Genomic DNA, 15055 nt, shown 5'->3' with positions numbered 1-15055 from the left:
TATATATATATATATATATATATATATATATATATATATATATATATATATATATATATATATCGTGCGTACCGAATATGTAAAACTGGTCAATTAGCAAGAACTCATTTAAAATTAAGTCCTTTCTAAAATTTTCTCTTATACGTTTAAAGATATATTTTTTTCATTAATGTTAATGTAAAAAAAATTTAATTTTGCACCAAAAGAATCTTAGAAAACTTACCTAACCTTATTATAACAAGAACAATTTATTTTAGCCTAACCCAACTAAATATATTTTAGATTTGTTTACAATAATTTAATACTAAACAAACACAGTGAAATATATTTTTTTCGTTAGGTTCAGAATGATTTTGGCGAAATTATTGCATACACAAATTTTCACTTGTCCTATATGGCAAGATGAGCGTTGCTATTTAAGCCAAGATCGCAAGTTCTGCCTATTCGGCACGACATATATATATATATATATATATATATATATATATATATATATATATATATATATATATATATATATATATATATATATATATATATATATATATATATATATATATATATATATATATATATATATATATATATATATATATATATATATATATATATATATATATATATATATATATATATATATATATATATATATATATATATATATATATATATATATATATATATATATATATATATATATATATATATATATATATATATATATATATATATATATATATATATATATATATATATATATATATATATATATATATATATATATATATATATATATATATATATATATATATATATATATATATATATATATATATATATATATATATATATATATATATATATATATATATATATATATATATATATATATATATATATATATATATATATATATATATATATATATATATATTTATATATATATATATATATATATATATATATATATATATATATATATATATATATATTTATATATATATATATATATATATATATATATATATATATATATATATTATATTATATATATATATATATATATATATATATATATATATATATATATAAAATATATATATATATATATATAGATATATATATTATATATATATTATATATTTATATATATATATATTATATATTTATATATATATTTATATATTTATATATTTATATATATATTTATGTATATATTTATATATATATATATATATTTATATTTATATATTTATATATATAAATATATATATTTATATATTTATATTTATATATTTATATATATAAATATATATATAAATATTATATATATATATAATTATATATATATATATATATAAATATTATATATATATATATAATTATATATATATATATATATATATATATATATATATATATATATATAAAACACTTGACGAGACTGAGGACGTCACTAAGAAAAACCTAATGGTTATTATATTGCCCAGCATATCACCGGAGGCTCATATCAATAACCTATACAAATGAGCTATAGGGATATCAGAAGCATGTCTTCAGTCTCAGGGTGATTTGGAAGGGGAATGACCTTAACGAGAAATAGTGGAGGCAGGCTCCTTATATCTTTTAGTTTCAAGAACAGGCACGATATTGCTCACGGGGCTAGGAAGGAGTGAATCTTGCAAGCAGCAAGTTAAGAGATGATGCCAGGAGCTATGACTGCAACCACATGTAGGCGAGTACACATACTGTCCACACGCAAATAAGAAACAACTGCTAATGGAACATATATTAACAAATCATATGGGGGTAGATGTTTCGGCAACAGAGCCATTGTGGGTGGCAGTGTGGGTGGTAGGAAAGGGAATGCATAATGCAGGAGGCACTAAGGTGGATTTGCAGGGAGGCTTGTCAAGACACCTTCAACAACACTTACCCTCCACGTGTAACACAAACGCAAAATAAGAAGTGTCAAACAATTACTCTGCAGATCAGTAAATTTTTGCATAGTGTGTTAAGGTTATATCGTATACAAGGAAATATAGGAAAGAAACTGATACGAGTACAGTTATCTGGATGTTAAAACTGTTCATAAGAGTACGTATGAAAGACTAGTCTGCAAGATAAATAATAAACGTGGAACAAAAGATTTTTTTTTTGAAGTAGTTTCATTTATAAATGGCACCAACAGTCAACAAGGTTCATGACTGACACGATATTTTTATTTACATAGCTTACCAAGAGGAATAAATAACCATTATATGCTTGTAGATGTAAAATTATTTATGAAGACTAAGATACCAAAACCAAAGAACACTTTGAGAAAGTAGACAGACAGTGGAAGTCAAAGTTTACTTTTGCCGTGTAATAAAAATTGGAAAACATAATAGTCCTCGGGAAGAATGTCGATCAAGTGATATTATATTGACATGGTCAGGGGGATAAGACTAATTCTTTGCTTCCTTTCCTTGATGTACATGTCCACCGCTAGGATACAGGTTTTGCTTTTTCCGTGTATTGCAAGTCATAAATGTCATAACCAGGGGAAAATACGTACAACTCTTAACGTCAGTGTTTATGAACGCAAAACTACTGAGAGTAAGGGATGAAAGCTTCTACATTAACAATAGTAAACTGATATATATGCAACTCAACGAGACATTTATCAAGATAATATTTCGTATATTGGGAGTTTTGTCAAGCCAGTATATACATTACAGGGACAAACGAGTATATATGAGGGAGGATGGTGGGGGGAGGGAGGGAAGGAGGGGGCGCCGGAGTTTTCCTACATGACGGCGGCAGTGATCAGGTCTACAACTTGAGGTATAATATATCAGAGGAACCTTACCACCAGGAAATTCAGAATGGTTAAAAATCGACATCCCAGGGAAGAGAGTCCTCCGAGGCACACTAATATGACAACATGAGCGACGTGTACAAGCTGGCAAACATAAGGTCACCTTAGAAATGTGATAAACACTTTCAGAACACTCCATAAATAACCAAGAGGACATGATCACACCGCATAAGCATCTCAATAAAGTGATCAGGCAAAAGGGTTTAACATGTAAGGTGACATGGATAGAAATTAAAAGTTCAGTCGAGTCTGAGATATAAAATTATTTGGGCGAGAGTAGTGAGCATTAGCTAGAGACAGGAGCTGAAGGCCAACTCCATGAATTAAAAAATAAATACGGAGAAACAAAACAGGGCCAGAAGTGGAGCGCACCACATAACCTATAAAAAACTAGGTTAGTAATCACAATAATTAAAGACAAATTATTGAAAAACATTTATAGGCCTTTATTTACAACAGGGCAGAGGACTATCAAAACAAAGTCGTCTCTCTACACCAGATACTAGTTGAGGGAAGATCACCCGACGAAACGAAGTAAGATAAAGCAAGAACTGATTAAAAAAAATTAAATGGTGAAAATTTAACTCTGAAAAGTAAAACTGAAGTAATGAAAGTTACAATATAGCAAATGCACAAAACAATATAAAGCTGATATAATAGAGAGAAAATATAGATAAAAAATTGGTAGAAGTAAGGATGACAGTAGGAAATAAAAAGGTTGAGCTGGTATAACAAGGTAATGGAGAGAACGAGAACAGGTGCAGCTAGTTTAGTAAGCCTAACAATTTAACAAAGGATTGGAGGCCATAAAGAGCTTTAAAAAGTTTAATGTTAAAAGAGAGGATAGGCATGACAATATCACTAACGAAATAAACACACACACACACACACACACACACACACACACACACGGGCGCCTGGCAAACCTGAGAACAGCGTTCCGATACCTTAGTAAGGAATCGTTCAAGACACTGTAAACCGTGTACGTTAGACCCATACTGGAGTATGCAGCACCTATTTGGAACCTACACCGGGTCAAGCCCGTCAAGAAATTAAGAGAAAGTGCAAAGGTTTGCGACAAGGCTAGTTCCGGAGCTCAGGGGAATGTCCTACGAAGAAAGATTGAGGGAAATGGGCCTGACGACACTGGAGGACAGGAGGGTTAGGGGAGACATGATAACGACATACAAAATACTGCATGTTATAGATAAGGTGGACAGAGACAGGATGTTCCGGAGAGGGGACACAGAAACAAGGGGTCACACTTGGAAGTTGAAGACCCAGATGAGTCAAAGGGATGTTAGGAAATATTTCTTCAGTCATAGAGTATTCAGGAAGTGGAATAGTCTAGCAAGTGTGGTAGTGGAGGCAGGAACCATACATAGCTTTAAGATGAGGTATGATAAAGTTCATGGAGCAGGGAGAGAGAGGACCTAGTAGCACTCAGTGAAGAGGCGGGGCCACGAGCTGAGTCACGACCCCTGCAACCACAATTACTTGAGTACACACGTTAACCTGACAATCACAGTGTGTAACTGCCTCCATAAAATCGGTGTAGAGTGAAGCCAGGACCTCCGAGATGGGGACACCAGGAATGTGTGGGTCAAGCGGTGGACACCTCAAGCACTAACACTTGTTATGAGGGTCACTAGATCATCACTTGCAGCGCTCTTCATACCCTCTTGCATACACAAAGGTCAAGGATAGTGGTGCGTGCCATCCTGGCCACCATCCTGCACCAACGCAGGTCAAGGATAGTGGTGTGTGCCATCCACACTCACTTTACTTAATGTAGTAAACAAAACGATGTCAGGAAACAAGATACATAATATGACCTTTACATAGCCGCCAACATATTTACACTCGCCAGGTTGTGACTAGCGAGCTGCACAGTGGCTGGCCGTCCTCTGCTAATTCTGTTGTACATAATAACGAGTCAATATTTACAAGAGTGCTCACTTTCCACTCAGACCTTCTGTGGCGAGTGTTGAGCTTTGTGTCCTGTGACCATCTTCGTCACGTAACATTTACATTATTTAATGGCACCTTGTAAACAATGAAATTGCCAAAGGTGAATCTTCAGCATCGACAGAAACCTCTCCCACACTTCACAACAATCGCCCCCGCACTAAACATGGGTTAAAAAAGGAGAAAGGGGGCAAGATGAGAAGAGTGAGGAGAGGGATGAGGTGAGGAATGGTATGAGGGGAGAGGGTTGGAGCCGAGAGAAGGGTGGAGGCAGAGCTGAGAATGAGAGGAAGGATGAGAGATGCGGGGTGATGTGAGTGAGGATAACATGGGGTGAGGAAGTTAGAGCCGCAGGCCAGAGGGACCTGCACCAGAGGACTCAGATCTGGCTTGATGCAGTGGACGGCCCTGGCTGCCACGCCTCCCACCCACCCATGGTCAAGGTCGAGGCCAACCTTATTGATCACCACCACACCATCCTACACCACTATCTAAGCCATCACCACTTCCTACAACAACCACCAACACACCATACAATGAAGTACCACTACCTAAACTTACTTCTCACTACCAGCCTCACTATGATAAGGCGTTGTGATAGCAAGCAGACAGCGACGGTGGGTCAAATCCTGGCTGTACAATCCTGGCGAGGCGTGACACCTGCTGCTGTATTATCACATGTTAACTGATACAACGTGCTGAGTTTATCGGGTTTATTTCAGGCTGGGAAATGTATGGTACTGTAGGGCGCCAACGTGTAATTCTCAGATGGGGGGCTGGAATAATAAGAGGAGGAGTCATCTATGACTAATCTCGTTATACTAACTCAAGTTCGGTGCGGTTACAGTATTGTAACTACCACAACTAATTCCCCACACAATAAAAACCGGGCCAGATACAGGTATTGGAACAGGTTGTTATAATATGACGGGAGGGAGGTTGGCGCTAATTGGTGTCCTAAAGCAATACTTTGCCGTACATGCTGTGAGGGCGCAGACAGCGAGGGTCTTACATCCCATCACTCAGATTCCTGGTACTGTCGTCCACAGTCTTCCCTACGTTCCTCTTCTCGCACACTAAAATTCACAATGGAGTACATACATTATTTGGACACACCTCAAAACCTCTCCATCTGGAGCGTGTTCTAGGGGTCAATGCTCCCGCGGCTCAGTCCTTGACCAGGCTTCCCGGTCGATCAGGGTCTGATCAACCAGACTGTTACTGCTGGCCGCAAGTAGTCCAACGTACGACCCACAACCCTGCTACTTCACTGGCAGAAAAAGTCACTGAAAAGCTACAATTTCTGTATAGTATTAGTTTTAATATTCTACATACTTGAAGATTCCGGGGGTCGCCGCCCCTGGGCCACTGCCCCAGTGTTCGCTAAAAATGAAGAACCTAAGAAATGGAGCTTAAGGGGTACATCAGTTCCCCCAACTTCTAATAATATGTTATTTTCCCCTATAATCTACCTTGTCCATAATTACGATCACATTTGCTTTGCCTGCTTTCGCAATGTGAACTCTAGGATCTTTCCTTAATTTATGGTATATATATATATATATATATATATATATATATATATATATATATATATATATATATATATATATATGAAGGGGGTGGGAGAGTTTCAATGGAGAGGAATAAATGGGATTAGGTCAGGGGTTTCAAATAGAGTTAGAGCTAAAGAAGGAGTAGCAATAATGTTGAAGGATAAGCTATGGCAGGAAAAGAGGGACTACAAATGTATAAATTCAAGGATTATGTGGAGTAAAATAAAGATTGGATGTGAAAAGTGGGTTATAGTAAGCGTGTATGCACCTGGAGAAGAGAGAAGTGTAGAGGAGAGAGAGAGATTCTGGGAAATGTTGAGTGAATGCGTGGGGAGTTTTGAATCAAGTGTGAGAGTAATGGTGGTTGGGGATTTCAATGCTAAAGTGGGTAAAAATGTTATGGAGGGAGTAGTAGGTAAATTTGGGGTGCCAGGGGTAAATGTAAATGGGGAGCCTTTAATTGAGCTATGTGTAGAAAGAAATTTGGTAATAAGTAATACATATTTTATGAAAAAGAGGATAAATAAATATACAAGGTATGATGTAGCACGTAATGAAAGTAGTTTGTTAGATTATGTATTGGTGGATAAAAGGTTGATGGGTAGGCTCCAGGATGTACATGTTTATAGAGGGGCAACTGATATATCGGATCATTATTTAGTTGTAGCTACAGTTAGAGTAAGAGGTAGATGGGAAAAGAGGAAGGTGGCAACAACAAGTAAGAGGGAGGTGAAAGTGTATAAACTAAGGGAGGAGGAAGTTCGGGCGAGATATAAGCGACTATTGGCAGAAAGGTGGGCTAGTGCAAAGATGAGTAGTGGGGGGGTTGAAGAGGGTTGGAATAGTTTTAAAAATGCAGTATTAGAATGTGGGGCAGAAGTTTGTGGTTATAGGAGGGTGGGGGCAGGAGGAAAGAGGAGTGATTGGTGGAATGATGAAGTAAAGGGTGTGATAAAAGAGAAAAAGGTAGCTTACGAGAGGTTTTTACAAAGCAGAAGTGTTATAAGAAGAGCAGAGTATATGGAGAGTAAAAGAAAGGTGAAGAGAGTGGTGAGAGAGTGCAAAAGGAGAGCAGATGAAAGAGTGGGAGAGGCACTGTCAAGAAATTTTAATGAAAATAAGAAAAAATTTTGGAGTGAGTTAAACAAGTTAAGAAAGCCTAGGGAAAGTATGGATTTGTCAGTTAAAAACAGAGTAGGGGAGTTAGTAGATGGGGAGAGGGAGGTATTAGGTAGATGGCGAGAATATTTTGAGGAACTTTTAAATGTTGAGGAAGAAAGGGAGGCGGTAATTTCATGCACTGGCCAGGGAGGTATACCATCTTTTAGGAGTGAAGAAGAGCAGAATGTAAGTGTGGTGGAGGTACGTGAGGCATTACGTAGAATGAAAGGGGGTAAAGCAGCTGGAACTGATGGGATCATGACAGAAATGTTAAAAGCAGGGGGGGATATAGTGTTGGAGTGGTTGGTACTTTTGTTTAATAAATGTATGAAAGAGGGGAAGGTACCTAGGGATTGGCGGAGAGCATGTATAGTCCCTTTATATAAAGGGAAAGGGGACAAAAGAGATTGTAAAAATTATAGAGGAATAAGTTTACTGAGTATACCAGGAAAAGTATACGGTAGGGTTATAATTGAAAGAATTAGAGGTAAGACAGAATGTAGGATTGCGGATGAGCAAGGAGGCTTCAGAGTGGGTAGGGGATGTGTAGATCAAGTGTTTACATTGAAGCATATATGTGAACAGTATTTAGATAAAGGTAGGGAAGTTTTTATTGCATTTATGGATTTAGAAAAGGCATATGATAGAGTGGATAGAGGAGCAATGTGGCAGATGTTGCAAGTATATGGAATAGGTGGTAAGTTACTAAATGCTGTAAAGAGCTTTTATGAGGATAGTGAGGCTCAGGTTAGGGTGTGTAGAAGAGAGGGAGAATACTTCCCGGTAAAAGTAGGTCTTAGACAGGGATGTGTAATGTCACCATGGTTGTTTAATATATTTATAGATGGGGTTGTAAAAGAAGTAAATGCTAGGGTGTTCGGGAGAGGGGTGGGATTAAATTATGGGGAATCAAATTCAAAATGGGAATTGACACAGTTACTTTTTGCTGATGATACTGTGCTTATGGGAGATTCTAAAGAAAAATTGCAAAGGTTAGTGGATGAGTTTGAGAATGTGTGTAAAGGTAGAAAGTTGAAAGTGAACATAGAAAAGAGTAAGGTGATGAGGGTATCAAATGATTTAGATAAAGAAAAATTGGATATCAAATTGGGGAGGAGGAGTATGGAAGAAGTGAATGTTTTCAGATACTTGGGAGTTGACGTGTCGGCGGATGGATTTATGAAGGATGAGGTTAATCATAGAATTGATGAGGGAAAAAAGGTGAGTGGTGCGTTGAGGTATATGTGGAGTCAAAAAACGTTATCTATGGAGGCAAAGAAGGGAATGTATGAAAGTATAGTAGTACCAACACTCTTATATGGATGTGAAGCTTGGGTGGTAAATGCAGCAGCGAGGAGACGGTTGGAGGCAGTGGAGATGTCCTGTCTAAGGGCAATGTGTGGTGTAAATATTATGCAGAAAATTCGGAGTGTGGAAATTAGGAGAAGGTGTGGAGTTAATAAAAGCATTAGTCAGAGGGCAGAAGAGGGGTTGTTGAGGTGGTTTGGTCATTTAGAGAGAATGGATCAAAGTAGAATGACATGGAAAGCATATAAATCTATAGGGGAAGGAAGGAGGGGTAGGGGTCGTCCTCGAAAGGGTTGGAAAGAGGGGGTAAAGGAGGTTTTGTGGGCGAGGGGCTTGGACTTCCAGCAAGCGTGCATGAGCGTGTTAGATAGGAGTGAATGGAGACGAATGATACTTGGGACCTGACGATCTGTTGGAGTGTGAGCAGGGTAATATTTAGTGAAGGGATTCAGGGAAACCGGTTATTTTCATATAGTCGGACTTGAGTCCTGGAAATGGGAAGTACAATGCCTGCACTTTAAAGGAGGGGTTTGGGATATTGGCAGTTTGGAGGGATATGTTGTGTATCTTTATACGTATATGCTTCTAAACTGTTGTATTCTGAGCACCTCTGCAAAAGCAGTGATAATGTGTGAGTGTGGTGAAAGTGTTGAATGATGATGAAAGTATTTTCTTTTTGGGGATTTTCTTTCTTTTTTGGGTCACCCTGCCTCGGTGGGAGACGGCCGACTTGTTGAAAAAAAAAAAAAAATATATATATATATATATATATATATATATATATATATATATATATATATATTATATATATATATATATATATATATATATATATATATATATATATCAAAATCTCTCTCTCCCTCCTATACACTTCTCTTTTCTCCAGGTGCATAAACACTTACTTTAACCCACTTTTCACATCCAACCTTATTTTACTCCACATAATCCTTGAATTTATGCATTTATATTCCCTCTTTTCCTGCCATAACTTATCCTTCAACATTATTGCTACTCCTTCTTTAGCTCTAACTCTATTTGAAACCCCTTACCTAATCCCATTTATTTCTCCCCACTGAAACTCTCCTATCCCCTTCAGCCCTGTCTCACTTAAAGCCAGGACATCCAGCTTTTCATTCATAACATCCACAATCATCTCTTTCTTATCATTCACACAACATCCACGTACTTTCAAACATCCCACTTTGACGGCTTTCTTTTTTCTTTTTAGTAAGCTAAAAAGAAAAGGGGTTACTAGCCCATTGTTCCGGGCATTTTAGTTGACTTTTACAACACGCATGGCTTACGGAGGAAAGATTCTTATTCCACTTCCCCATGGATATAAAAGGAAAAGTAATAAGAATAAGAACTATCAAGATAAAATCAAAGAAAACTCAGATGAGTGTGTATACACAAACATGTATATGTATGTGTAGTGTGATCTAAGTGTAAGTAGAAGTAGCAAAATGTACCTGAAATCTTGCATGTTTATGAGACAGAAAAAAGACACCAGCAATCCTACCATCATGTAAAACAAAATATGGGCTTCCTCTTTACACTCACTTGGTAGGACGGTAGTACCTCCCTGAGTGGTTGCTGTCTACCAACCTACTACCTATTATAATATAATTATATATATATATATATTATATATATATATATATATATATATATATATATATATATATATATATATATATATATATATCTATATATATATATATATATATATATATATATATATATATATGTGTCGTGCCGAATATGTAAAACTGGTCAATTAGCAAGAACTCATTTAAAATTAAGTCCTTTCTAAAATTTTCTCTACGTTTAAAGATATATTTTTTCATTAATGATAATTTAAACATTTATAATTTTGCACCAAAAGAATCTTAGAAAACTTACCTAACCTTATTATAACAAGAACAATTTATTTTAGCCTAACACAACTAAATATATTTTAGATACGTTTACAGTAATTTAATACTAAACAAACACAGTGAAATATATTTTTTTCGTTAGGTTCAGAATGATTTTGGCGAAATTATTGCATACACAAATTTTCACTCGTCTTATATGGCAAGATGAGCGTTGCTATTTAAGCCAAAATCGCAAGTTCTGCCTATTCGGCACGACATATATATATATATATATATATATATATATATATATATATATATATATATATATATATATATATATATATATAAAGCTGGCCATAAAACAGTCGGTTTTTGAAGTCTTTATGCAGGAAATCTATGACAAGGACTGATTGACTGCATTTTCTTGAACTGCAGAAAGGCATTTGATATAGTGCCACACGGAGAATGGTCTACAGTTGCAAGCGCAGGCAGGAATGCAATTGAATGAGTATCTAACGGATAGAAGCATGACGCTAAGAGACGAAACATCAGAATGGGCTCGAGTTAGCAGTGTGCTATCCCCAGAGATCTGTATTACGGGCATCTCACTTTTCTTGAAACAGGTAAATGATCTGCCAGAGATCATATCCTATGTATCGTTGTTTGCTGATAACATGAGGGCACTAGATGACGGAGACAGGTTACAAGAAAATTTAGACAAGAGGAGTCGTCAAACAGGTGGTTCCTGGAGTTTAACTAGACAAGTGTAAGGTAATGCAAATCGGAGAGGGTGAAGCAGATAAAGTCGAAAGACCTGTGATTAATTATTACACCACAGGGCACAGGATTGCAGGAACCAGTATACGCTGAGCAATTTCTGAGGTTAAGAAGTGGAGCTAAGAGGAGAGTCTCGACCCCCGCTACACAATTCTGAGTACAACTATCATATCAAGATATGATAACAAATCTATGATGCTTCATACAGAAAGAAGCAGTAGCAACCTCTAACACTGCAGAGGACTGCATCAGAAGCCTCTAATGCTGCAGAGGACTGCATCAGAAGCCTCTAATGCTGCAGAGGACTGCATCAGAAGCCTCTAACACTGCAGAGGACTGCATCAGAAGCCTCTAACACTGCAGAGGACTGCATCAGAAGCCTCCAACACTGCAGAGGACTGCATCAGAAGCCTCCAACACTGCAGAGGACTGCATCAGAAGCCTCTAACACTGCAGAGGATTGCATCAGAAGCCTCTAATACTGCAGAGGGCTGCATCAGAAGCATCCAACACTGAAGAGGACTGCATCAGAAGCCTCTAACACTGCAGATGACTGCATCAGAAGCCTCCAACACTGCAGAGGACTGCATCAGAAGCCTCCTACACTGCAGAGGACTGCATCAGAAGCCTCCAACACTGCAGAGGACTGCATCAGAAGCCTCCAACACTGCAGAGGACTGCATCAGAAGCCTCCTACACTGCAGAGGACTGCATCAGAAGCCTCCTACACTGCAGAGGACTGCATCAGAAGCCTCCAACACTGCAGAGGGCTGCATCAGAAGCCTCCAACACTGCAGAGGGCTGCATCAGAAGCCTCCAACACTGCAGAGGACTGCACCAGAAGCTTCCAACACTGCAGAGGACTGCATCAGAAGCCTCCAACACTGCAGGGGGCTGCATCAGAAGCCTCCAACACTGCAGGGGGCTGCACCAGAAGCTTCCAACACTGCAGAGGACTGCATCAGAAGCCTCCAACACTGCAGGAGGTTGCATCAGAAGCCTCCAACAGTGCAGAGGACTGCATCAGAAGCCTCCAACACTGCAGGAGGCTGCATCAGAAGCCTCCAACACTGCAGAGGACTGCACCAGAAGCTTCCAACACTGCAGAGGACTGCATCAGAAGCCTCCAACACTGCAGGAGGCTGCATCAGAAGCCTCCAACAGTGCAGAGGGCTACAGAAGTCTCTAACGTTGTAGAGGACAGTAATTCAATCATCCATATGCAGTAGCTGTAGTAACAACAGTTCAAGAAAGCAGCAGTAGCAAAAGCAAGAGCAGTAGTCACAAAACTAGCAGCAGCAGCAGCAGCAACGCCACTCTAAACAGACCACACTTACCTCAATGGGTCACACACCAGCTTAAGTGTTATGTAAACACGCCATAACACAACACACAGCAAACACTATAACATCCCCTCCCCAAACACCAACTCTACCCCCTTGAGGAAAGTCCCCAACAGGTGAGATGGGCAATAACGTCACTTGCCAGGTGAGAGGGGGGAAGAGGTAATGACGTCACCCCACTTATCACACACCTTCCACGACTTTAAAACTTGCTGCTCTTTACCTCAGAAACCTTCCCCCCCCCCCTCTCTCTCTCTCTCTCTCTCTCTCTCTCTCTCTCTCTCTCTCTCTCTCTCTCTCTCTCTCTCTCTCTCTCTCTCTCGCTCTCGCTCTCTCTGAGAACTATGGTAACTGGTATGTATTTAGTATACAACTGCAGATTTCATCACAACTAATTTTACATACATTACATTTAGCATACGCTTGTCTTTTGTACCTTAAGTAATGACAGAACCACAAGTTCGACCCCCTCCCCACTACTAGGCTTGTACCTGTACACATCTCCATCCCTCCCCATCACTCTAGGTTTCCTACATCATCCCTCCCCATCAGCTTATTTGTAATCTCCATCCCATCACTACTAGGTTACTACACATCTCCATCCCTCCCCCATCCCCACTACCCCCTATGCAACTCCACTATCTCAGGTGTGTACTCTCCATCCCTCCCCCATCACTACTAGGTGTGTACCTGTACACCTCTCCATCCCTCCCCCATCACTACTAGGTGTGTACCTGTACACCTCTATTCCTCCCCAACGCAACAGGCGAGCCCGAAAATGTACAAGTGTATCTAGTGGAATAGAACACCTGATGTTTTCCCACATATGTAAGCACTAGTCACAGAGCCTGACACCCAGAGAGAGAAAGAAAGAGAGAGAGAGAGAGAGAGAGAGAGAGAGAGAGAGAGAGAGAGAGAGAGATAGAGAGAGAGAGAGAGAGAGAGAGAGAGAGAGAGAGAGAGAGAGAGAGAGAGAGAGAGAGAGAGAGAGACAGAGAGAGAGAGAGACAGAGAGAGACAGAGAGAGAGACAGAGACAGAGAGAGAGAGAGAGAGAGACAGAGAGAGAGAGAGAGACGCAGACTTCTCAGTGAGACTGATTTAATAAAGTTTTGCGTTTAAGGTTTTTCCGCCCAGGTTTTAGCTGCCCGGATCCAATGAATCACATTCTTTGAATGCGAGAATGTAGTGAAATAAAGGCAGGTGTGAGAAATTGTATGTCACATTGTTGTATGAATACAACCATCAGCCACCTTAAAGCCAGCAATTTAAAGTGTCACCATGAAAATAACCCTAAAATATTTGCATCTGAATTTCCTCCTGAATTAAAAGTGCGAAAAATAAGATAAAACTTTGAAATCTAACTTAGTAACTCAACAAAACAGCGTATTTTACCTATAAGTGATTTGGCTACTGAAGCTAGTTTTGTTACAGCTTGGAATACTGCTCGAAGTAAACTATCTTACACTCATGGAGAATTTGTAAAAAATAATATTAGTGATGTGATTGCAGTTTTGGCTCCGGACAACTCAAAACTTACAGTCAACAGAACAATTCGTGCCTCCCGCCGCACTACTGAGAGACGCACTTCTGAAATTAGTTCTACAATAGTATGTTCACTGCAGAGTGATCTGAAAAGCTGCGTTGTTTTCAGCTTACCAAATATAGCTAGCTGAGGGATATCTTGAATGTACAGACATTCAAGATATACCTCACCTAGCTATATTTGGTCGCTATGATACAAACGATGGAAAGGTAAAAGAATTCTTAGGCCTGATAAGCTTACAAAAGGTGCAGACTTAAAAAATGCACTTAACAAAGCTTTATTAAATGCTCGACTACCATTGCATCAACTTATTATCATTGCAACAGACGGAGCACCAGCTATGGTAGGTCAAAATACTGGCCTAGTTGGCCAATTAACACATGATCTCAACTATCCTGAATGTCTCTTTATCCACTGTATCATCCACCTTGAACATTTAGTAGTAAACACTTCAAGTTCAACAGCGCCATAAACTGCGCTTTAGAAATTGTAAATTTTATTCGGACATGTGAAAAAAAAAAAAAAAAAAAAGGTCGTGAATTTTGAAATTTTATTGAAGAGCCGGAGCTTGAAGAAAAGCTACGTGACCTTCTATTGTACTGCAAGATGGATATCAACTACCAATCTTCTGAACAAGTTTGTTGCTCTTTTTGAACCAATCATTGCTTTCATGAA

General features: G+C 38.1%; 1 protein-coding gene across 1 annotated transcript in view; it reads right to left on the bottom strand.

Moving 5' to 3' along the window:
• Positions 1-12970, bottom strand: part of LOC128695097 (phospholipid-transporting ATPase VD) — a gene marked incomplete at its 3' end in the record, with an annotated part of 40826 nt that extends 27856 nt beyond the window's left edge. Inside the window, 1 exon segment of the mRNA XM_053785502.2 lies at positions 12830-12970.
• Between the last annotated feature and the right edge of the window lie 2085 nt (positions 12971-15055).

Source organism: Cherax quadricarinatus, chromosome 35, assembly GCF_038502225.1.
Source record: "Cherax quadricarinatus isolate ZL_2023a chromosome 35, ASM3850222v1, whole genome shotgun sequence".
NCBI classification, from domain to species: Eukaryota; Metazoa; Arthropoda; class Malacostraca; order Decapoda; family Parastacidae; genus Cherax; species Cherax quadricarinatus.
The sequence above is the reverse complement of the archived record's forward strand: the minus strand, read 5'-3'. Positions and strand labels throughout refer to the sequence as shown.